Below are 23,524 nucleotides of genomic sequence, written 5' to 3'. Positions count from 1 at the left end.
CTATAAAGATTTTAAACTGGACTCTGAAACACAAGTCACAAAGGGGAACATCAGCCTAACTTTCCTCCTCCTCCTCCAGAGTCTCCTTGGCAACACTCCTTCTTGCCCAAATTTCTAAGCAAAGTGCTTGCCTTTTCTCCTCTCCCTTTGCAAACCACCCCTCTGTGAAAACTGACACTGCCTGCGGATCAAATTTCTTACTCATCACTTAAAGATGATGCATTTCGGCCCAATGCTCAGTCCAGCCTTTGTAAAACGATGCTTGGCTTCTCTCTCCCACCCCCTGCTGCCCTCCTGAACTTGTGGTCTATGAGACAGAGGCGCTGGTACCCCAGCTTTATTTATTGCAGGGGAGGCATTAGTGACAGTCTGATGCTGCAAGGACCTGTCGATGTTTCCCATCTCAGCAACGAGAGGCACTCAAGTGGAGCATCCATTTGGYGGTAGCAGGAAGGGGAGAAAACTTAAGATCCTACTGTGGTCCATCAGGTCCTTCCCATTACCAAGGAACACACCTCCATCTTATGTCCCCTGCATGGCCCTGTACCTAGACACAGACCTGCCCTACTTAGCTTACAATCGCTTGCTGGTGAGGAAGAGAGCAAAAACAGGCAGAAAGGAGGTTCATTGCCAAAAAATCTGTGGTCAGAGCAGGAATAAGATGAGGGTCATTCAGGAAGTCCTATCTATAACACCACGCTCCCTCTCAACCCGCTCGTCTCCTGTACCCCACAGCCAGCAGGATGTTTACCTGACACAGGTCCGGGGCTAAGGCAAAGGGTTTTCTCACCTCGTTGCTTTGCTGAAGCAGAGGCAAAGCCCCCAAGGAGCAGATGGCCGCAACCTACGGCCATAATTCTGGCCACATAAAGTGAGAAAACAACAACAGCAAAAGGCAGCCCTTCCCTGCCCCCCTTCCCGCTTCATGTGCATGTCTGCTGCCTAATCCACCTAGGCAGCCGGGCACCGAACCCCCCTCCCCGCTCCGGGCAGCAGCGTCAAGCGGCGGGAGGCCGCAGGGCCTCCCCTTCCCATGCACCCGCCGCCGGATCYGGCCTCCCTCACATAAAGAGCATCCTTGAGCGCGGGGGGAAGGGGGAGAGGAAAGGCTGAAGCAGCCGTTCCCGGCCCCCGGTGTGCAGGGGGAGGGGAGAGATAGGCTGGGAGGTGGTTTTATCACTGCTCCCGCCATGAGCAGGAACAAAGCGCGCCGGGGCCAGGAATTCAGAGCAACCAGCAGCGTTTCTATGCTAATGAGAGCTCGGAGTTGGATCCTGCYGCCTGTGGCAAATTGGAGTGAAAGTCGAGGCTTGAAAGGAGGCAACTTTTATGTCCGATGAGCGTCGCTGGGTTCCACCACCAATCCTTCTCCCCGAGTTTTATTTTTAATTGACTCCTGCGAAGCTGAAGTACATGCTCATCCGTTCCAAATGGAACAGCTGTTGAAACTGAAAATCAGCATCATAAAGTGCGGACGTATATATTTCGTGGTGCTCACTTAGTGCTCCATTCCCAAATCTCAGCAGCCTGCCCAGAACCAAGCATGCCTTGGCAGAGYGTTAACCCCATCCTGCATCTCGCACACTCCCTCGCACCTGTGCAGAGAGGGCTGCTGGCTGCATCCTGCGCTCCTGATCCTGCACGCCGATGCATGTGGCAGTGCAAGGTGACAGGCTGGGAAACGTCTGTCCCACAGGACCTTCATAACCTGTAAAGTAACTTACCAGCTTCTCCTTCAACATCTGAAGATGAACCTGAGACTTAGGCTACCAGCAATAGAAATATTTATAGGAAAGACCATAAAACCTGTCCCAAACTGTGCAGAATTCCAAATGCCCATGTTTTCTCCAACTAAGGGGACATGAGACCAACTTGCTGGGGCAGTAATGGATGCCATCTGTGGCTTATTTCTTTTTGGAAATGGAAAAAGCCTATTAATATCTTCAGCCTGCTAATGCCTAGGTTAGTGCCTCTCTCACCTGTGCAGAGTTCTGTTCTCCTGTCTTCAGATGGGCCATTGCATTTTCTACAGGCTGCATRACAGATCAAGGAGATTATGGGGCAACTGCTGATCTTGGATGGCAGAGAGGGGCTGGCATGATCTGCCGTCCCAGTCGACTTCCTTTCTAAAGGCAGGAGGAAGCAGGTACTCAGTGTCCCTTGGCAGTTGTGAAAACCCCAACATAACATGCCTCTGAACAACGCCCCATCCCTGCTATTTGCCCAGCTCCCCRTTTTGCCAGACAACTCACAAAGGTAGCGGCACTTCTGTCAGCTTCGTGCTACAGCCCCAGCAAGGAGGGCTTTGATCAGCAGGGTCAGAACCCAGGTCTCCATCCCTTGCATAACTGTCCACTGACAGGCTGGCACACAAAATCCTGTTCCTTCAAAAACAAGACCTGACAAGGCACTGGCCCCTGGAGGTGGACTGCTGGACTTCATGACCTAATACAGTTGCTGTTTTTCAGTGAGCATGATGTTTTGATCATCAGGAAACAGAGCTGACATGCTGGTGCTTGGTCCCTCTCGCAAATAAACYGTCCCCTCCTACACAATGAAAACACCAGCTGGCTAAGTCTTGGCCATCCCACTGCTTGTTCTCAAGGGATGATAATCCACAGACCTTGCATTGCAAAGTATACCGGAGAACCCCATGGACTGCCAGACTCCAACAGCAATCCGAAGTTGACGTGGAAATGTTGCAAACAGGAGCAATTGAGATCCAACTAGGGAGCTGCACTGAGCAGAGGGGCAAGAGCCATCATCCTGGATTCAGCCCTGTGCTAACACAGCGCTGTGGGGTCTGTCAGGCTCAGAGCATGGGCAGGGTTYGCTCATCTCTCCCTGAAAAGGACTTTGCAGTCTGAGGTGAAGAGAGGAGACAGCAAATTTCTAAGGCTGGTAGGCCAACTTCTTTTCCAAATCAGAGGATGAACGGGACAACAGAAACTCGAGCGAGACCAGGAAAGACAGGACGCTGCTGCAATGTTGCTGCTGGCTTGGGACAAGGAGCATTCACGGTTGCTTCCCTCAAAATGTTATAGSTCCCACCTTGGAGGGCCTTAGCAATAGGCCCCTCAAAAGCCTGTATGCCTCTGCTGTTGGCTGACCTTGGTGTGAAGGTGTCTTTACGTGAAGAGAAGTAGAGCAATGATCCAGACGGTCTGGCCAGGGCTTCCAGCCATGCATGCCTGCTGCAGACCTTTCTGTAGGCGGCCAGAATTGCTAATGGGGGAATCAAAGCTCAACTCTTCTCCTCTAGGAATTTGCAGCAGGATRGCTACACTAGTGGCTGTAAAGGGCCTGGATTCCTAGTACCAACAAAGCCGCAGGAAAGATATCTCAAGAAATGGTACTGCAGGAAAGTACCCGGGGAAACAGAAGTCAACCACATGAACAGATGGGGTGGAAAACCCCAAGGAGGAACAGGAGAATGGTGAGTGAATACAGACAACACTTGGCTAGCATGTGTCAGCAGGACTTTTCTTTTAAGGAGTATTTCTCATCAGGGACATGCTGAATGTCAGTCATTTCAGATGCCTTGGCCTTTAGCAAGGTGGTTCACTGGGAACCGAGCTGTTTAGAAAATCTGTCACTGATCAGTGTGCTAGAATCTCAAAATAATTGATAATCAAAAGCTGACCCTGAGCTTTTTGCCAAATCTAGCCCTATTTGCTTAGCTCTAAAAACAGAAAAAGCTCTTTTTCTTTTTTTTTACCAACCAAACAAATCCACTTTCAGACCTCTGATTAAATATTAACTACTTTGCACAGACCACAAGCAAGATCCCCAGCTATTTATTGCTCCAAAGGCAGCTGCAGTAAGAAACAAACAAAACAAACAAAACCAGCCAGGAATGAACGGTGTCATCCACATCAACAAGTTTCCCGTGTGTGTTTGAGTCAGCTTGGAGCCAGGAGGCATTTAAGAGCACGTTTCACTGGGCTCAGCGCGCAGGGACCCAGCACTGCCGGTGCCTTTCCCTCCTAGGCCCACACGCGTCCCAGCACCTACCGCTCCTCCCTGCACTGCATGATTGAACTGACTACGGGCCCAAATCCATCGGCTAATGACGTCAGTGATGTTCACTTTGGATCACACTGCAAAACCTCTGTGATGCCTGCAGAGCTAATATCACTTTGGGAGGGTAAACTGGTGACTGCCTGATTTATCCCCTTTTCATCTCCTTTTCAAAGCCCAGTTTGGGACCAGCAGAGGCCTGACAATGCCATTTGGAGACACAGACAGAGGTGAAGGATGCAAGAGGCACAGAGCCCCGTGGTGGGACTGTTTGGGAGAGAGATGCTCAGCCAGTGCTGCGAACCTGCAACCAGAGGCTGACGCGGTTGCCTGTGCGGAGCTTGCTGCAACGCTTGGCTCTGTGCAGGGACAGCAAGGGCAGAAGTGCAGGACATCGGCGGGGTTGTTTCCAAACTGGATGTCTCGCCCACCTGGCAGCACGGTGGCGCGCAGTCAGCATGCAAGTCTGCTCATTGCTGTCCCCCCAGCAGCTGCCACCACRGTGTTAGCCCGTGAAGTGTGCCACCCCATGCAGCTGCCCCTTGACAGGGTTTCTCACGTGCTTAGAGTTAAGCAAGGGCCGTGGGGAGCAGAGCTGCTCTCCTTGCGTGCCTCCCCTCAGGAACGTATTTGCAGCCTTCAACAGCTAAACCCTGGCCGAAGTGGGCAACCTGCAGCACTGGTTGGGGTTTGTCCCATTAAGTGGCTAGGTAATGTCAGCAGCCCTTGTACACTCGATGCCATCTTTGAAGGCTTTTCCCCAGGTCACAGTGTCATTCAATGCCCTGGAGCAACAGGACAAAAGGTGATTGTTCCCCATCCTATTTCTAATTATTATTGGAAATAAAAAAGCAGCTGTGCTCCTATTTGGGCCCTGAGCCAGCCCTGGCGTCCCTCTCCCCTCCCGATTTCACAGACATATGCTCGGGTTTCTGATGCACCAAGATCAAATATCCCATCACTCAGAAGTAAGATATTATCCCCTATTACCAATTCAATGCAAAGAGTGCTCATTTTCCCCAGATTAAAAGCCAATTAAAGAACGTTGCTTTTCAAGGGGAGAGGAAACTGAAAGGAGTTTTTGTGGGTTTTTTGTTGGTCTCTGGCAAGGAGGCAATGTCCCCCATTAGTGTTATCTGTGAGTTCTTTTCAAATCACATTGATTTTGCTCAGAACAGTTTGGGATTTCTGTCTGCAGAGAAAAAGAGAAACACAGAAACAACAACAAAATCTCAACAACTCATGTACTAAAAAGACAGAAAGAAGGAAATTTTACTTGCTGGAGGATCAATGGTGTTTGTTTAACTGAGCAGTTGGTGTTTTGGGTTTCAAACCTGTCTCAGGGCAAGGGAGCCCTACTCTCAAGGTGAAGAGCACACTCATAAATCTGGGAGAAGCTTCAAGCCCAGAATATGCTGATTCCCTCTGCAGGGAGGGCAGAGCCAGCAGGAAAAGGGCATTTGTTCTGCAAACAAGCAGCAGGATGAGTGCTTGTAAATAGCTAGTCACACAGGAGCAGGTGACATTCACTCCTGCTGCACTGAGATCTGGGACACAGGGAGAGGGAAGAAAGGTTGCTTTAAGCCATCTTGTCACTCTTAAAGGCCATGCAAGCCCCCGATTTCTTCTGTCAGCTCCTAGAACAGGTCAGAGGAGCCTCAGGTCAATACTCTGCTTCCCACAACTCTCACTGGGCCCTGGGAAACCAAGACTATCTTCAAGGCAGCACACACCACCCTGCCCCCAATCGTCTCCTGTTGCCCTCCTGCGCTGGCAGCAGACATGTCCAGAGACACGTCCAGTGCCGGGGTAAAGCCAGAGACTAGAAAGCCTCCTGGCAGGGACTGCAGCCAGTGCAGCAGGACTCCAGCACAAAGGTATACAGTGATAGCTCGCTTGATCAATCCCATTTCCCTGCATTTAGCAGAAACAAACAAAAAGCCTCATCCTCCAAAATCCCAGGCTGCCTTTCCTGCAAGTATCGTACCCAAAAGGAGCTCTGTCTTCAGGCTTCCTCCAGCCTGCTACAGTTTTACTGGCTGCCGCGCCTCTGCCATGCACACACGCTGCTCATAACCCCATTTTAATCAGTTAGCAATCAGCTGCGAGAAACCCCCTGGGCTCGCACCTCGCAGCTTCTGTTTGCCATTCCCATGCAAGCCCTGCCACGGAGAGTGGCCCTCTTGTTCCTGCCGCAGCATCGAGGGGTGTTTAGTTCCCGAAAGGACGGTGTTTAGCACACCCATCTGCTTCAATAGATAGGTAGGTGACCTCCTGAGGGCCTTTCCAACCTGAATTATTCTCTGTTTCCATAAGGAAGCTAACTGAGCACAAAAACATGTCTGTCAATCTGTCACTTTCTGTTCATTTCATTTTCATCTGTCACACATTAGCCCTGAATCCTACTGTCTACAGGCAGATAGTTATTTATTGTTTTCTCTTCTGTTTGTTTTTTAAAGCCACTTCCATTTGAATTGTATACAGACACACACAGATACATGCAAACACACACAAAGAGCAGGGAGTGATCTTCATCAGGCGCAGTTTTTGTTCCAGGCTTATTTTAAAGGAGGAGAAAGGCCGAGAATAACTTGGTCTGACAAGTGACTCTTTGCATTAAAACCAACAGCAAAACGCACCCTGACCTCTTCTCAGTTGCATACCCAGGCAGGGCAAGGAAATCTGCCCAGCTCCCTCTGCTCCGCCGGGACTCTTTGCAGGTGCAGCAGAGCAGAGGCTGGTGCAGAGGCAAAGCAGAGGGCCAGGTCGCGCCTACGCTGCCATTTCGGAGCAGCTCCGAGCCTCTCCGCCAGTCCACACTTGCCCACCAGCCAGCGTGTTTCCTTGCAACCGCAAATTTTGCATGGGGAGAGGAGGGGCCCAACCACAGTCTAGCGAGCAAGAGCCCGAGATCTCGCTCCCACTGTCGGGGCTGAGCGCAAGCACCAAACGTGCTGGAAACCAGCCACCGCCCGACGTCCCGAACTGGGCCCTTGCTCAGCACCACGCAAGTGATCCGAGCAGAGGAAAAGGGAGCGACGGGGAGGGCAAGCGAGGAAAGCAGGAGGAGCCTGGGGAGAGGACGGCCGTGCAGGGCACCGGCAGGAGGAAGGGAAGCAGCCTCCCCCGACAGGATCCCTCCCTCTCCCCTTCATTTCCGCCCAGGAAAAGGAAGACTTTTCCTTGCATTTTTTTTTTTCCCCAGCATTCCCTTGCTCGCCGCTCGCTAAACCTCTGTCTCAAGCCACTCCGTCACCATGGCAACGGGCCGAAAAGGAACAGATGGTCCTGGCGAGCCAAATCCCAATTAGAGAGGGAGCGGAGCGTGGGGGAGCGGGGCAGGGGCTGCACCCTGGCCGCACGCCCGCCCAGCCGGGCTCCGGGCTCTGGGAGGGCAGGCGGACCCACACCCCATCCCAAGGGCATCTTGCAAGGTTGTGGGGTCACCAGTCAGTCCCCGGGGCTGTGGGACCCGGCGGGGACAGGGCCACAGCCAATCTTTAAGCCCCCCATGAGTCAGGGGCAGTGGAGAGAGACACGAGAGGTATCTAGGATTTATCGCCGTTGTCACCCAGCAGAGCATTTCCCCGCGCCCAGGCGAAGCCACGTTTACTTAGACGTCCACACAAATTGTCCTGCCTCCCTTTCCCAAACCTCACTCCCACGAGACCAAGGGATTTTGCAGCAGGCAGGCTCAGGGGCCAGACATTTCCATTTGCAAAGCGAGCGGGCGCAGGGCTCAGCCGGCACAGCCTGAACGGGAGCACAGGGGAGCCCGTCTCCCAGATGGAGCAGACGGGGAGCAAGGGATGAGGTGAGCGAAGATAAAACTCAGCCACTAATCTCCCTGGGGATTAGCTGCCAAGCTTGTCCTTGTGGGGCCRTGGCGTGGGGCTTTGGATCAGACAAACAACAGCCAAACCTTCCTGGAGGTGCCCACGACTCCTCTTGAGTGTTTAAGGGGAGCAGCCAGGCATGCCAAAGGCACCCAGAGAAAACAAGGTGTTTCGCAGGGACACAGGCCTTTTCTCTCATCATCTGATTTTCAGAGGTGGCCATAAGGCTGCTACGACTTGATGTATTCAACCCCAGAACTAGCTGCATTCTGGGCGGAAAGCGGGAGGTATGAAACCACCCCTGAAAGTTTACGCAGCCATCTGGATACCTGCAAAGGGCAAAGACGCCTAAAGAAGCCAAGAACCATTGTTGCAAGAAAGAAGAAAAAAAACCAGCAGCTTTTCCATTAGAAACCTTAATTTCTCGCACAGGATGTCTCAACTGCTTAGGCCCATTTTCTCCTAGAAGACCTAAAGCAACACTCGCTCTCCAGAGCCGGCTCTTGGCAGAGCCGCAACCACCATGATCGCAACTTATTTAGCTGCAGACAAGTTGCGTGTGCGCGGAGCGTGGCTGAGCTCCGCAGCCCTGTCCCCGGACCCGCAGGGGCCAGGCAGCCGCCCCTCTCCCCCACGGAGTCCTTGGGGCGCCTTCGTCCCCGCCTGGGGACAAAAGCAGTACGTTTCGGGGCTGAAGGCCCAGAAGAGGCTGGGGACGGGGGGGGAAGCAGAAAGTGTCCCCGGGGAGAGATGCAGGGGGAGCAGYGTGGCGGCGGCGGGGTGAAACCTCCCCTGCTTACTCGCGGGCGCTTCTCCTCCTTGCGCTAACCGTTCCTGCGCCGAGCTGCTCCCTTTCCCGTGGCCCTGGCACGCTCTCAGGGATACTGGCCCCGGGGCCCGGCCCGGCCCAGGCGGCTCTCAGCCCACACCCGTGAGAAGCGCGAGAGCCCGTCCTGCCGCTCAGGTGTGGCCCTGCGCCTCCGGGCTCCCGCCGGGCAGGAGCAGCGGTGCCAGCCGGGATGCGGCCGCTTCTGCCGGCATCGGGCAGCAGCAGCCTGCCCGGGGGGTGGCTGTGCCGGGGCGGCGATTCGGGGAGCGCCGGGCTCTCTCCCGACACCATCTTCCCGACGGACAGGGGTTGTTCGCAGCACCCCCTCGTCTGCGCTCCCTCTCCTCCAGAGGGGCTTCTCCGGACTTCTGCTGCTGGATTTGGGGTTTGGGCCCCTTTCTGAGGATCGGCCTGCCCCCTTCAGCCGTGCAATGACCCTGCCTGAAAACAGGGGCTCCCGAGCACACGGCAAAGCCACGTCGAGCTGTTGCTCCCTCCCATCCCCAAATCCTGGCGCCAGCCTCCATGCCTTCACCCCTCTTCCCTGGCTGCAGAAAGCCACCTGGCAGTCGGCAGGCTCAAGTGGCCTGCCCAAGCCAGCTGGGAGGCCCGTGACAGAAACGGGGACAGAAACCAGGTGCTTTGACTCCTCTCTAACACCCGCCCCGAACAAACATGCCAAGCCCTGCCGCCCCGCGGAAAGCGGGCAGCTCCCGGCCCTCTCCCTGGGCTTGTCTACGAGGAGGAAATTTGCAGCTCCAACCCCCAGTGCGCGCAGCCCTTTCCTCCCCAGCCCGGCGAGCCCTGGAAACCCACAGCTTTTCCCTGCAGAACAGGTTCGGCACGGGGAGCAGCCGTGCCCGCTTCCCACGCGCCCACGCAGCCCGGCCTGGCCCACGCCCTCCCCCTGCCCCGATATCCCATCTTTCTTTCTTTCTTTCTTTCTTTCTTTCTTTCTTTCTTTCTTTCCTGTGTGCTTTTCCCGGATCAAAGCTGCCTCCCCTCCCTCTATTACAAACACTATTCAGCGGCTGGATAAGGAGCTCTCCTGCAGCTCTTCGTTAATCCCGATGGAGGCAGAGAGCAGGCGGAGAAAAAGTCCTCCGCGAGGCCAGGATGGAGACTAATGCTCCACGAAACGCCTTCACAAAAGAGAGGGATGTTTCTTCCTCCAAAAGGTCCCACGGGAGGCATGAGTAATAACTGATAATTATCGAACTTTAAACTTCTCCATTCCTCTTCTCATCCTGACCACGTTTTTGTAATAACCCACCCAGTCCGAAATRCTCCCAGCCTGGTTTGCCAGGGTGTTTTGGGGGAAAACAGACACAGCACTGAGGTGGGTCTTCCAAACAATGTAATGAATCTGGTGAAGGATCAAGGAAAAGGACCCAGGGGGTGGCAGACAGACCTCCAGACGGGCTGGGGGCAGTCGCTGAGCCGGCTGGTTTCTTGCTTTCGCGCTGAGCCGCAGCACCTCACCTCCGAGTCTGCAAGGAGCTTGCATGAGTCTCCTTTCCCTTCCGCAGTGTACCTTGCAGCTCCTTTGGCCACAAAAACAGATGCTTCTTCCATACATCTTCCTAGAGAAGAGTTTCCCCAGCCCGGGAATACCTCACAGACATGTGCATACRGCTAAAATCCTCATCTACCCAGGACATAGACTAGAAAGCTTTTACAGCATAAAGACATTTGTTTAAATCCATCTGCTGTCAGAGGCAACTCGAGAGAGTGCTGTGTGATGGCTCACATGAGAAACAAGTTTAATGGTTCATAGGGCCAGTGTTTGCATTGCTACCTGTCCCTTATTGAAGGACCATGGAGTTTTCAAAGCACTTGTGCATGCAACAGGCAGGGCATTACTGTTGTCTGCATYCTGCAAGGGGGAAACCTGACCACAGTCCACACCTCTCACCAGCCTTCAACCCCCTTGCAGATATTGACTGGAAATCAGGAATAACCTCAGTGCAAAACTAGTGGAGAGAGAAATAAACAAGCCTTTGCAATGCAAACAGGCAAGGGAGCGAATGGACCACCTTCACCCTCTTCCACTGAGTCCAAACCTCACACCACAAACTCAGAGCAGAAGGAAACTGAGTCCAGTGTTTGCACTGACAAAGAATATTTGTATGTATATATATCCACGTAAAACAATTTCTTGCCTTCCGAAATCCCTGGTCTGATCTTGGCTGCTAGGAAAAAGTGACAAAGGGGAGTCACCTTTCCCCGTGCTTTGCAAACGGTCTCCTGCTTGTATAGAGTAACGTCTGCAAGATCAGTTGTGCAAGGCACCATGCAAACACAGGGCAATATGAGCAGAGCAGAGAGCGATTGCTACCAGGAGCTTTTGACAAGGACAGACACACAGAGGTGAAGTGAGCTGGCCAAGGATATTCCAGGGAGCCTGTGGCAAAGCCAGGAAACGATGCCAGCGCTTCTGAATTCAGCCCATCTTTGCCATCACCTCCAGGCCATTCTTTCCCTTTAAGTRAAAGCTGATTCACGCCTGGTGGAAATCAGTGTGCGGCAGCAGGTATTCCCACTTCCAACAAGTGCAAAGGAGCCGCAAGGTACTCTGCAGGCACAGCAGCTGGTGGGATGTCAAGAATACAAGAAAATATATACCTAAAAAGAATGTTTTTAACCTTATATTTCTGAAAGTGAGTTTAGAGCTAGTGAAAGGTCTCAGATCAATACAACAGCAAAATCACAAATTGGAGTCCTCCCCTTAGCCACAGCTTTCTGAGACAGCATCTGTACAAACAGCCTGCCCACAGTCTCTGCCAGCGTGCCTCAGCTCTGACCTTGAGGAGTTGCCATGAAGTGCAAGAGGGAAACTCCCCTTTCCTCCTTCCTCTCCCCTTCCTATGCAGCCCTYGGCTCTTGTCACCCGGCTGGGAGATCACTGCTGGTTTATTTTGCTTGGATACATTCTGCCTAAAGAAGAAGCTGAGTGCTGACAAACTCATTCCGTACACACCCTGAGATTGCATGCTCCATCGTGCGGGTAGAAAGCAAGTTGTAATAAGGGGTTCAAGGGGATTTTGCAACACAGATTTTGAGGCAAATCTATCCCTAGAGAGAGCTTAGCTACCAGGCTGGGTCTGGCATTTCAGACCATGAGATGCAATTCCCTGTTCATGTCCTCCCTTATAAACAGGACTTTCTTCTCCTCTCCTGCCCCACATGTACTCAGCCCCATGCCCCAGAGACCTTCGAAGACTGCATTATAGGTTCTCCCCATACAAAGTTTGGATCGATACAGCTGTCAGGCTTTGGCCACATTACCCCTGCTAATTGGAATTACAATAGGCAGACTGCAGCTTTCACTCCATCTCTCTGCTGCTTGTCATAATGTAATCAAAATTTCTCTTGCTCTCTCTTTATCATGGAGTGTGACGGGAGCAGAGGCACTGGCAGCCACACGGCCTCCGGAGAATATAGATTCCTGTGGATCAGAGTGGGGCTGGGAAGCTTTGGCACGGTGGTGGGAAAACAGCGCTCCTGCACGGGCCACACGTGGGACCCTGGGAGGGATGCGCCTCCCTCCTCACCCTGCCAGCCGCCTCCTGAAGTCCTCCGTGGTTGTGCGGCACGAGGCCCCAGGCAGAGCAGGGGGCTCCCGGGCAGGACACGGCTCCCTGGAGGCATCACCTTTGTGGGATGGGCGCTCGTCCACCCCCGCACAGCAGGAGATGCCTGCTGGCCTCTAGGGACACAACCGAACGGGGCGTCGTGGGATGAGCAATGCTGCGGGCATGGAGCACTGATGGGAACTCAGCAGGAGTGAGGCAAAGCCGGGTGCTTGGCTAGGAAGCTGCTCCTTGCTTAGCCCTATTGCAAGCAAAGCTGAGATCGCGTCTGCAGGCTTCGGTTAGGTCAGGATCCCTGCCACACTAGGTGCCGCACGAAAAAGTCTCTGCCCCAGCAAGCTCCCCGCTGCGCTGACTCACAAACTCCTGCCCACATCTTGCTCACCGCTCCTCGCCTACGCGCAGCGGCCCTGCCGGCGAGAGAGGCCGTGCGTGTCTCGCTCACGCCAGCTCCAAAGGCTTGGCTAATTTACGGAGCCCGGGTGATACATAGCGGGCAATAGATACAGCAGTTGTGATTTGCTGATCATTATCAAACRGCAGTAATGCAGGGCCGCATTAACCAGACGGGAAGTATTGGCAGCCCCGACCTACTCGGCTCCCCTGAGACTGGCCATAAACAAAACTTAAATAATTAGAGTGCTTGGGTGGAGATGCAGCTTCTAAGTATTCTTAGGCTCACGCAAATAAAGGAAATAAATTCTTGGAAGGTGCCAGGCTGGATGGGGCAGAGGGAGGCTCATTTTCCACATCACTTGAGAGCAGCCGTTATAAATCTCACTGAAAGATGCAGCTCCCCAGGCTAGCGATATTTTTAAACTCAGAGAGGGGAAAGAGAAAACACATTTTACTATTTACACCACAGGCAAAAAGGGTATTTAAGAATCAGGATACATTTTGAAAGTCTGTTCCTGCCACACCAAGAAAGAAAGAAAGAATTATCTTTCTATAGTGTGATAGCTAGAAGTATTAGCCCGAGAGAATTCATTCCTGCCACCACCCTTCTGTTGTAGGCTGGGAAATCACACTCCCAGAAGGACTGGTGGGGGGGAGTGAGGGGATAAAGGCTCTTTCACTGGCAAATTGCTGGTTCAATTCCCAACTGAATCAGTAGCAAATGCAAACAAGCTCCTCTGAATCCTGATGGGTGATTTCTGCACCGGCCCTGCTTACTTGGTGTCTGGGATAACGTCCCATAGGAGCTGAGGCCGCACGGCTCTAGGCAGGAGCACGCTCGCGGGACCAGCAGTCTCCTTCTGCCGGGCCGGGAGTCCAAGCGGGTGACCGGACCCGAGGCACAGGGAGCTGCAGAGGGATGGCAGCCGAGGGATGTCCCTGGAGTTAGAGCCAGGCAGAGCCCCACGTGGTGCTTTGTTTGCCGGAGCAGTGCTTCCCAGGCTTTCTGCGTGGCAAGGCCACCGGAGCTCTGGGGCAGGGAAATCCACACATCAGCTTGTGCAGAATCACCAGCCCGGTTTTCGTTTCTGCTGCTTTCATGTGCCTGCAGTTGGTTTGTGCATTTCCGTCCATATGCAGAGTGGGAGGGGGGGGCAGCTTCTTTTTTAGCAGTTATCTAGCAAAGCATCTCGTCAGTGGCTGATTCCAAGTCAAGCAACCCTGCACAGGACCATTCTGCCACAGGACGTGTGATGATGTGAGCRTTCTCAGCCTTGCTCTCAGAGGACCCAAAGATAACCTGAATGATACCAGAGAACTGTCTCCATCAGCAGCTTTTCTCCTGCTGAACTCGGTCCTGCTTCTGATTCCTCTTGGGACTTCAGGCACTGGGAACATTCCCCTTTTTACAAGCTGTGCTCTGTGCAAGCCTATCTCCTTCCCATCCCTCCCACCCCTTGCCAGGACTGCTACCATCCTCCCAACAAGATCCTATTCAGCCTGAATCAAAGGGATACATGAACACACCCATCAGACATCAGAGCACCAAGCAAATCCCAAAACAGCCCGCCCCTAAAGATCAGAGCATGCTGTAATCACTCCCTTCGGCAAGGAGATCCCAGTAAGTCCTCCCCCATCTCTGGGTCCTTGTCATTGAAATGGAGCACAAGAGACATTTGGCAAGCTCAGCCCTATCACTGGTAAAAATCTCTTCACAAAGCTTACACACACAGAGCTCCTGGCCTCCCCCTATTCCCCTGCAAGCCCCCGGCCCCCTTTCCCTGCGCAGCAGATGTTCAGAGGATGCCACAGAGATGGCATTGCTGCTGCCCTGAAGGCCTGGGTCTTTTTCACATCCCTGCCTGCAGCTGGCAGGCAGCACCTGGGCTGGGCAGCGAGAGGGGCTGCCGCAGATGTCACAAGCAATAGCAGCAGGTCCCCTTGCCCTCGCAGCACTCCTCTCCCTGCTCCCCCCCGGAGACAGCGGAGAAGCCATGCAAAGCAAGGGGCGACGGCAGCGCTGGCAGCAGCCTGAACGTGCCTGCGCAGGGGCAAACACCGCAACTGAAGTGGCAGCCGGGAACATGCGTGTTGATTCACGTGCTGGTGCACATGAATAGTCTTTCATAACCATGGCCTCAAAGAGAAAGGCAAGAAGCCTTTTCGAAAGCCTTTCGTAAGAAACCATGTGCTTTTCCAATATGACACAATGAGCACAGCATTTGGCTTTGAAGTCGTGACGAGAGGTGTCCCGCAGGATTAGATCTAGTCTGASACTGCCCTTTCTTCAGCACCTATCACCCAGTGATACGCAAAAATGAATTCATCCTTCCAGGGTCAACTGAAGAGACCTCCAGTGTGTCCGGCTGTGGGGTGCAACACACGGACTGACAGCACCCGGCAGCATTGCCGAGAGGGGTCCCACATCCCAGGGAAACTGTGGCAGCTGACACCAATTAGAGCATGGCGAGGATGCTGCGATGATACTCGTCCCTCATCCTCAATGACCGTAAATGGGCACAGCCTCGGTTCTCGCCTGTATCCAAAAGGCACCGCTCCCTGCAGCTCGGGGTCCCCAGCCGCTGTGCCGGTGCGGCTGACACGGGGAAGAGCGTGAGCAGGCCTAGCAGGTAACGGCTTGTGCAGTCGTCTGCACTGCAAACCCATAAATCGCTAGTTGCTGCCTTCGGTCCTAGCCCTCAAAGCACTGGTTCTCAAACGACGCAGGTCTTGGCCAACTGAGCAAGGTGACGTCGGCAAGAGGGSCGGTAATGCAAGGGAATACTGTGTGCTGTGACCTCTTTGCAGCAGGGGTGATCTTTTTGCTACGTGTATGTACAGCCCCTAAACTGACCGTGATCACACCACCATGTAACCGTACTGAACCACCATGATCCRCACTGAACATTTCCTCTAGCCTTGGCACCCCCAGGCTAGGAAGGCTGTCAGCACACGTATCCTGGGGAGGCTGTGGCTCTGTGCTTGCCTACAAGGGGTCTCAGCATTGATTATCATCTAGCCCAGGAGAAGTCAAAGAGTAAAGCCCATTAAATGCCTCTCAATGAGAAGAAAGCAGCCATAACTTGCAGCTTAATTCTGCAGTGAAGCCAGGGTATTCCTGACTCCCAAGTTTTCCCTGGAGGTTTAATGCGCTGGTGCCACTGTGCACCCCTCTCCTGCCCACCCCCAACATTTACTCTGCTGGGCAAGTAGCACTGGGCCACCCCTGGTGCAGCGGTCGTAGCTCCTCAGGCGTGAGGAACGCTGGGGCACGCCAGGACACCAGGACCGGCTCTTCATTTCTAGTCCCTGCCCAGTGGGAGGCAGAGGAGGTATTTCAAGGCAGGGGGAAGGTCCGGCGCAGCTGTGGGTTTGGGTTAGGGGGTGAGTTATGACTCCAYAGTGTGCTGATAACTCACCCGGCCCCAGACTCTGGGACCCGCTGGCTCATTTGTTTGGGCTGCTCAAGGACGGAGCAGGGTCATTCCTCCCTTGCTGTTCTCCCCTGCCCTGAGTGTGATAGCGCATCTCGCAGGGCGGCATAGCACTGGGGTTTCAAGCTGCTCTGCACAGAAACCTGGGGAAGACTGTGACAGAGACCCTGACCTTTCTCCTTCCCCATCCACCTCTCCGTATTTGCCTCCCAGTAGTCCCTGCCCATCATGTTAAACTCTCCCATAGGTCTAAAACKTCTGCCCATCATGGATAGTTTGTAACTCCTGACTTTCCTAGGATACTCAGCACAACATCCTCTAACGACAGGCCTCTGCTCAGCCTGTCACATCCCACTAGCCTCTTCTACCCATTAACATATGATCTTGACTCCATGACCAGAAATCTGTCCTAAGACTCCCGCCTTGGGCTGCCCCTCCTGGGGATGGCGAATATGGCCTGTGAGTAGCCTCTCAACGGGTAAGCCCCTGGGTCCAGGGGGTATTTTGCCAGTGAATAAGGAATGAAACCCACTCCTGCCAAGCGTGGGACCCCCGATGAAGAAAGTAGGTACTGAAATTGATGCTCCCGCCTGGATCCGCCTGATGTGGCTACTGCAGTGGCCTGTGCTGGTACGCTGTGTCTTTAGCCTTGCCCAGAAAACAAGGATGTTTATGCTCTCAGGTGGCCACAGGGCGCTCGGCTCCAGCCCCCTCGCATCCCACACAGACGAGCCATTGTGCTCCGAACTGCTCTCGCCTGTTACCAGAGGAGAAACGCTGGACGCTAGCCACCAGCTGTGAGCTGCATGGACCCTCTGTCACTCCTAGCCGTGCCTCCGGATACCTCGCTGTCGGAAGGGGGGGGGGGAATGGATCTTGCATGGGAAGGGAAAAATAGACTCGAGATCAGCCCACTTATGGGGTTTTCCCAGGCAGAGAGGAACTGCTGAGAACAGAGATGGAGGCAGAGTCCTCTTCACTAACCAGGCCTGGGAGCACCTGCTGCCTCATAGCCAGGTGGCCCAGCTGGTACCTGCTGCATCAAGGCAGTGATGTGATTTGCAGGTCCTTCTGTAACATTCCTGCATGGCCAGGAGCAGCTGAAGCCACTTCACTGTTTCCACTCTCATCCTACAGTTAAAAAGGCAGGTAGGCTGGGGGGGGGGACATAAAACCCTCCTTCCTGTATTCTTCTTTTCAGGGAGAAGAGTCACACAGCTCATGCCTCTCCTTAAGCTCTTTCCCCCTGTTCATCTGCAGGTCTAATGAAGATGCAAAGTGCTGCTGTGTGCCTGTCTCAAACTGGAGTGGCTCAAAGCCAGAGAGGGAAGGCTCGGAGCAGAAGGTAGGGTTGGGTGGACAGTGCTTAGAAAGGCTTTCCTTCTGCATCGCACCAACTAATGTCAAAGGAGGATTATAAGCCTCCTGCAGGGATGGCTTTATTTGGAGGGAATGGAGAAGAGATGCTCCATCAAGCCGGGTGAGTTTCTCCTATCCATCCCCAGCACCCCAWGGGGAAGCTGCAGAGCCAGACTCCTCCCTGGCTGCTGTCACCCCAGGCCTGTGCCACGCAGGGCACAAGCAACCTCCCTGGCCTGGGACCCGCTGTCTTCCCGCTGTGGGCAAACAGCRAGGGGCTGAAGCTGTCTCTCTCTCTCATGCTCATAGCTGCTGTTGGTCTGCCTTGGGATTGCTGCTGGAGCTTTTATGAYGCCAGCCTGTGTAAATGGCTGCATCAGCCCCTGGGATGGGAAGGCAGAGCAGATGGACAGCAAGGCGTTCAACTCCCCCCGCTTCTTTGGGTGCCAGTGGAGGAAGGGACACGTGCAAATGACAGCACGGGGCAGACGAAAACTGACTGCTGGGAATGATAGCCCTTGTGCCTGCAACTTTAGTTTCTGCCTTTAAGGGTGTGATGGAGAGGAGGCCGGAAACTCGGGCCTGAAAACCCAGCATGGTGGAAGGACAGTTGTGTGCCTGGCTGGCTCCCACAGGTTCTCATTCAGTCTGGAAGATGCTGTTCCTTCCTCTTCTGCATGATACTTCTGCATTTGAATAGCTTGGGCAGGAGCTCCCCTTCCTCTGCRGAGCTGAGAGGCTCCATATTGAAACCTGACTGGGAGAGTACGTGTGTGGATAGTGTCTCATCCTAGCCCAAACCAAAACCTGCACTGAGAGAAGCAAAGAAAACTGGAAGGCAGGCGAGTATCTGGGGCTCAGCGGCAGCAGCCAGGAGGAAAGCAGAGGGATATGCTGCAAGATGTCTCCTCCTTTAATTAACTAAGTTTTCACCTGAAACAATCTGCATTATAGAGCCCTCACCACAGCCACCAAGAGCTCCGAATTCTCTGTGCTGGGATGGCTGTGCTCCGGTAATTAACACAATAGGTGTCTCAAATGCAAACTGTGGTCCCAGTGCCGGCGGCTGGCAGCACCAACTTGCCCTGCATCGGAGCTGCCCTGATTTTATCTGATGTATTGAAAAAGTGAGAACATCTCTAGGGGTTGCTCAGATTGGAGTGCCTTTGTCCCTTTATTTTTTTTCCTTTTTTTCCTTTCCTCCTTGGTGTTTGCACCAGTAAATCTTGTCGGCTTGCGAGGAGGAATACTGAGCAAGAGCCACTGCAGCCTCAAGCAATGATGTCACAAGATGCAGACCTTGACTCGAAGGCCCTGAGGACTGCATCTGTCCATCCAAGGACTTGCAAACTCATCCCTGCAGTATTCCCAGGCAACTTGGCTTCTGTTCTGCCAATGCAGCTTTGGAGCTGCCCAGTCATATGCCTCCACCTTGCCTGTCCGCTGGCAGTGCTCAGTAACTCCCCAGGGTGCTGGWGGTGGAAAAGAGCCTTCCCCTAGCTAGTCATAGCTGCGGCTGCCCGTTAGGACAGACTGTTCCTGCACAGCACCCGGCCTTAGCAGCCCTAGCAGAGGGCAAGGGGCGCTGATAGCAGCGCAGCCCTGGGAAGCAGGTCATGGCAACCAGCTCTTCTGGTTCCCTTTGTGATTCAGCCGAGGCGTGAGCAGTGCCCAAAGGATCCTTCTGTTGCCTCCCTGTAAACTTGGCTTTGTGGCTGGTACAACGCAATTCAGCCCAGAGGAGGGGYGACCCAAGCAGAGAGGCGCGAGGCTCTGCCAGCGCTGGCGTGGTGTCAGCCACTGGCTGATCACGAGCGTTCGCCTCGCGCTGGATGTGGTGATGCTCCTCTTCCTGTACCTCCTTTGCAAATGGATCCATGTGCATAGGGCCAGGAGCTAGTGGATGATTAACTCTCCCAGTCCAGAGAGCGAATAGCATGAACCATGGTCATCCCCGGACTCTGACCGAGGGACAGACACTCTGCTGCTTGTGGGCTGGGCTGGTTCTCCTTATAGCCTGTCACCTCACCCACACTGACAAACACATGAGCTCATAAATTCACGCCGGGTTAAAACTYGACGGGTCGGTTCCGCTGCAAGAAGCAAGGTTTAATGAGGAAAATAAGAGTGAGAGACACACTTTTGCTTCCTGAAATAGCCTGATGTTGTTGTTTGAGTGGTGGGGGGAAGGGAAAAATAACAACCAACAGTTCAAATCAAGGACTGAACAAAACTCGGGCAACTTCTTGCCTTTTTGAAGCTGCTTCAGGATATTAAATCAGTGCTTCAGAGTACGAGACAGACCAGATCCTGTACGGGCTAGTCCCAGCACTCCAGAGAGCTGTCCTGTCTCCACAGAAATGAACCCTCTCTCCAGCTGCAGCCAAGCTTGACCTAAGGCCTCTGGGTCACTACAGCTCAGTCAGTGCTGCTTTCAAACACCGTGATGGAAAAACCCTATGTCAAAGCTTATAACACCTCTCCAGCTCTCCCCTGCTGAGGATCTCAAAGCACTGTGCAAAGAAAGACTCACAGGCCCCTCTCCGAGCCCGAGAAGTAGCCCAGCAATAGCAGACAGGAATTTGTCCCCAGACAGAGGGGGAGTGTTTGGAAATAGAGGCCCAGATCTCCAGATGCGGGTCCAAACACAAGATGAATGCCTCTTCTCTGCGTGGTTGCATCTCAGGCTGTACCAAGTTCCATGTCGGGGATAAACAGACAGATTGTTAAAACTTGTAAAGCATAAATTTAACCCCGAGTGTTCCTAACCTCTGAAGATCAGCTGCCTGGGATTTTTCATCCCCTTTACCCCAAGGCTTTGGGATAGGCCCTATTCATATTAATATCTTGACGCTCTAATGCTGTAGCCTGACTTGATACCTTGTTAATGGTTCCAAATAGACAAGCAAGCAGACTTGCATGGAAGGCTGCAGGAACCCTGAATTGAATCCGTTCTGGACGATTGAGCTGATCACATTAAAGACAGATTTTTATAAGGGATAACTTGCAGTTTTTATGGTGGGGAACTTTTATTTCCTTATCAGAAAAAAAAGGTAACATTGTCAGAAGGAGGAGGCAGTCTGCGTGGATGGGAACAAAATGAAATGGCATTGATCAGATGAGCATGAAAGGGTTTCGCAGAAAGCATGTAGAAGATTCAAAGTGTTTCCTGTCTTCCTCCCATCCTTCCTGGGTGCTGGGTACTGAACCACGTTTTCCAACAAAGTCTGCAGCTACTAATTCACTTAAAATAGAGGATCCTCAGTTCCCCTTTTCCCTTCTCCTTGATAAGCAAGCCTGTTTGCATTTGGAGCTTCCATATGGCTTGTCATACATACATATATATATATATATATATATACACACACGCACACCCTCCACTGCTGTTGGCACAATGCATTGCCAACTTGTGGAACTTCCTGCCTCAGTATGGCATTCAGGCCTGCAGTTTTGTAAGGACTGTCAGTCTGTTGTATTTCTGTGCAGCACCTAGCACGGCGTTGTGCTGGTCCTTCACTGCGGCTCTGTGATATGCCTGCAGTACAAATAAGTGTGTGAATGAATGGAATGAATGACTGAATGAATAAGTAATGTAGGATCAGCCATTCCTGCAAATGCATCCTCTGCTGAACTGGTCCAGCTGCGAGTTTCACCCACGGAGGCTTCAGGGTACTCAGTGATCACTGACAGGGGTCGGGAAGGATTATGTTCCCAGAGCGTTGCAGAGCTGGCTGCACCCTTTGCTTGGCAAGACACCGTTAGATGCACCAATGGCTTATCCCGGCAGAGCTGTCAGCGGGATGGTGCAAGACAAATGATTGGGCTACTGCCGAGTGGCAGGAGACAAGATTGCCTGACTGCTGGCAGCAAAGCCTTGAGAATACCCAAAAATAGAATAAGTGGGGAACAAGAGTCTTCTTTAACAGGACAAGGTGAAATGCCAGGCTGCCCCCAGGGTCACTGCCTGTGTCTCCCTCTGGTGAAAGCAACTCCTACAGGGAGTGGGGGCCAGGGCGAGGGGGTTTCTTCAGCACAGTCACCACAGCATCATTCCCCCTCCCCTGCCTTTCCCAGGGGTTTTGGGAAGGATTTCCTGCACTGAGCTGCCTGGTGGAGGGAAGAGAGGGAGGGAAGCCCAGGAGGTGAAGAACTGCACGGAAAGTTTTGAGCCTCCTTGCAAGGAGCTTAGCCAGGCACCTGCCTGGAAACACAGAGGCGCGCAGGGAGCCCGGGGCTGTCCCTTCCACCACCGCTTTCTGCAGCGCACAGCAAATCCCTTTGTCCTGTGAATTCAGAGGCACAGCCAGACCTGCCTTCTCCTCACTCCGTAACCTCTCCCCTCTCACAAAGTCTCCCTGGTCTCATGATTTCCACCCCCTACCCCCCCCCAACACAACCCGTGCCCCATTTCACCCCTCTCCTCACCCACTGCAGCTGGACCATCCGGCTGGAGCGCTTTGCCAAGCTCCCATGCTTGGTCCAGACCGTCCCCTGCTGTGCAGGCACCAGGGGACCGTGGGCCCTGGCATTTGCTCTGATAGCCCAGACCTTGCCATCTGCAGCCACATTTCAGAATCACAGCCCAGCCAGCCCGGCTGCTCTTCGAGGCTGCTGCCCCAGCGCAATCAGAGGAGGAAAGGGAGGCAATTCCACCCTGCCTTCACTGCAACTTCTCTCCAGCTGCAGACCCCCTCCCTCTGCAGGCACGGACTGCCTCCTACCCCTGCAGCAGGCTGCCGTACTGGCCCAAGGGGTGGCACATGCACTTGCTGCCACACACTCCAGACCTGGCCATCAGGAGCCTAGCCTCAAAAAGGCAAAAAATTGCCTCCCAAATATGTTTCCCGGTTCATTCACAAAAGCTGTAAGGCCAGATTGCCGGTCCCCCCCTCCATGTCTGACAGCTGGCTCTGGAAAGCCCTCCAGGATGGCATTAACCCRTTCTGAACTGGAGCAGAATAAGAGAGTCCCCCCCCACCAGGGCACTTTGCAAATTGTGTCCCCCACCTGCTTCTAACAGCTGTACTAGAGCATAGGGCTGGACCAAGCACTGGGCTGGGAACACACGGGCTGTTCTGCCACCACCAGGATAGATCCAAAGAGCGAGGGAGATGTCAGTCCAAATCTTTACCCATTTCCTTTCCAGGGATGGATCAGAACCAGAACCAGGCAAGCCAAGTGCAAAGGCAATGACAGGAGGGTCTGAAACCGGAGAGCGGTCCAGCCCTGCTGCCAAAGAAGCCTGTGGGAAGTGTGTGTGCTGTGTGCGTGTGTGTGGAGGATGTTCGGGATGCTGGACAGCTGAAACCTCCCTCTCTCTTTCCTAAACATCTGTGCTCATTACCCAGCCTTGTGGCTCCCTTTCCCGGGAAGCCTGGCTGCTATGCCTCGCTAGACGCTGCTCGATCCAAAAAGCAAACAAACCGCCTCAGCTCCCAGGACGCCGGAGCCCACTGCCTGCAGCTGCTTCCAAAACAAACGATCGTGTTGTTCCTTTCCAAGCCAAGGATGAAATCGGCCCCGACTCTCTTCCACCCTCATGCAGATGCTTCCACACCTGCTCCAGACTCGGGCGCGCAACCCCCCAAAGCCGATGCCACCCGTCCCCGCCGCTCGCAGCACTTCCCGCGCCCCTTCTCCCCCTCTGCCCACCGCAGCCCTTCCCGGGGGCTGCCCCGGCCCTGCRGCGCCCCAAACGCCGCCCGCCGCCCCCCGGGGGCACCGGCCGCCCGGCCGGCAGCTGCTCACCTGGTAGGAGCGCGGCCGCCAGGATGCAAACTCCGATAGTCCACCGAGATGCAGGGCAACTTGTCTGCAGCTGTGAAGCCATGAGAGTTCCTTAGCAGAAATGGGCAGGGGTCGGTCTGGCAGCGTCGCTGGGCCCCCCACCCTCCCCGCCCGCGGTGATGTTCAGGTCTGCTTAAGAAAAAAAAATGTAGGTGCAGGAGGATAAAGAGGTGGTGCGCCCTGCAGGCAAGCCGGGAGGAGGAAGGGCGGCCGGAGGAGAGCTTCGCACATCCGCAGGGTCCCTGGGGCTCGGCGGGGCGCGGGGCCGCT

The sequence above is a fragment of the Apteryx rowi genome, unplaced genomic scaffold, assembly GCF_003343035.1.
Source record: "Apteryx rowi isolate R43461 unplaced genomic scaffold, aptRow1 scaffold_356, whole genome shotgun sequence".
Lineage (NCBI taxonomy): Eukaryota > Metazoa > Chordata > Aves > Apterygiformes > Apterygidae > Apteryx > Apteryx rowi.
Note: the sequence above shows the minus strand (reverse complement) of the source record.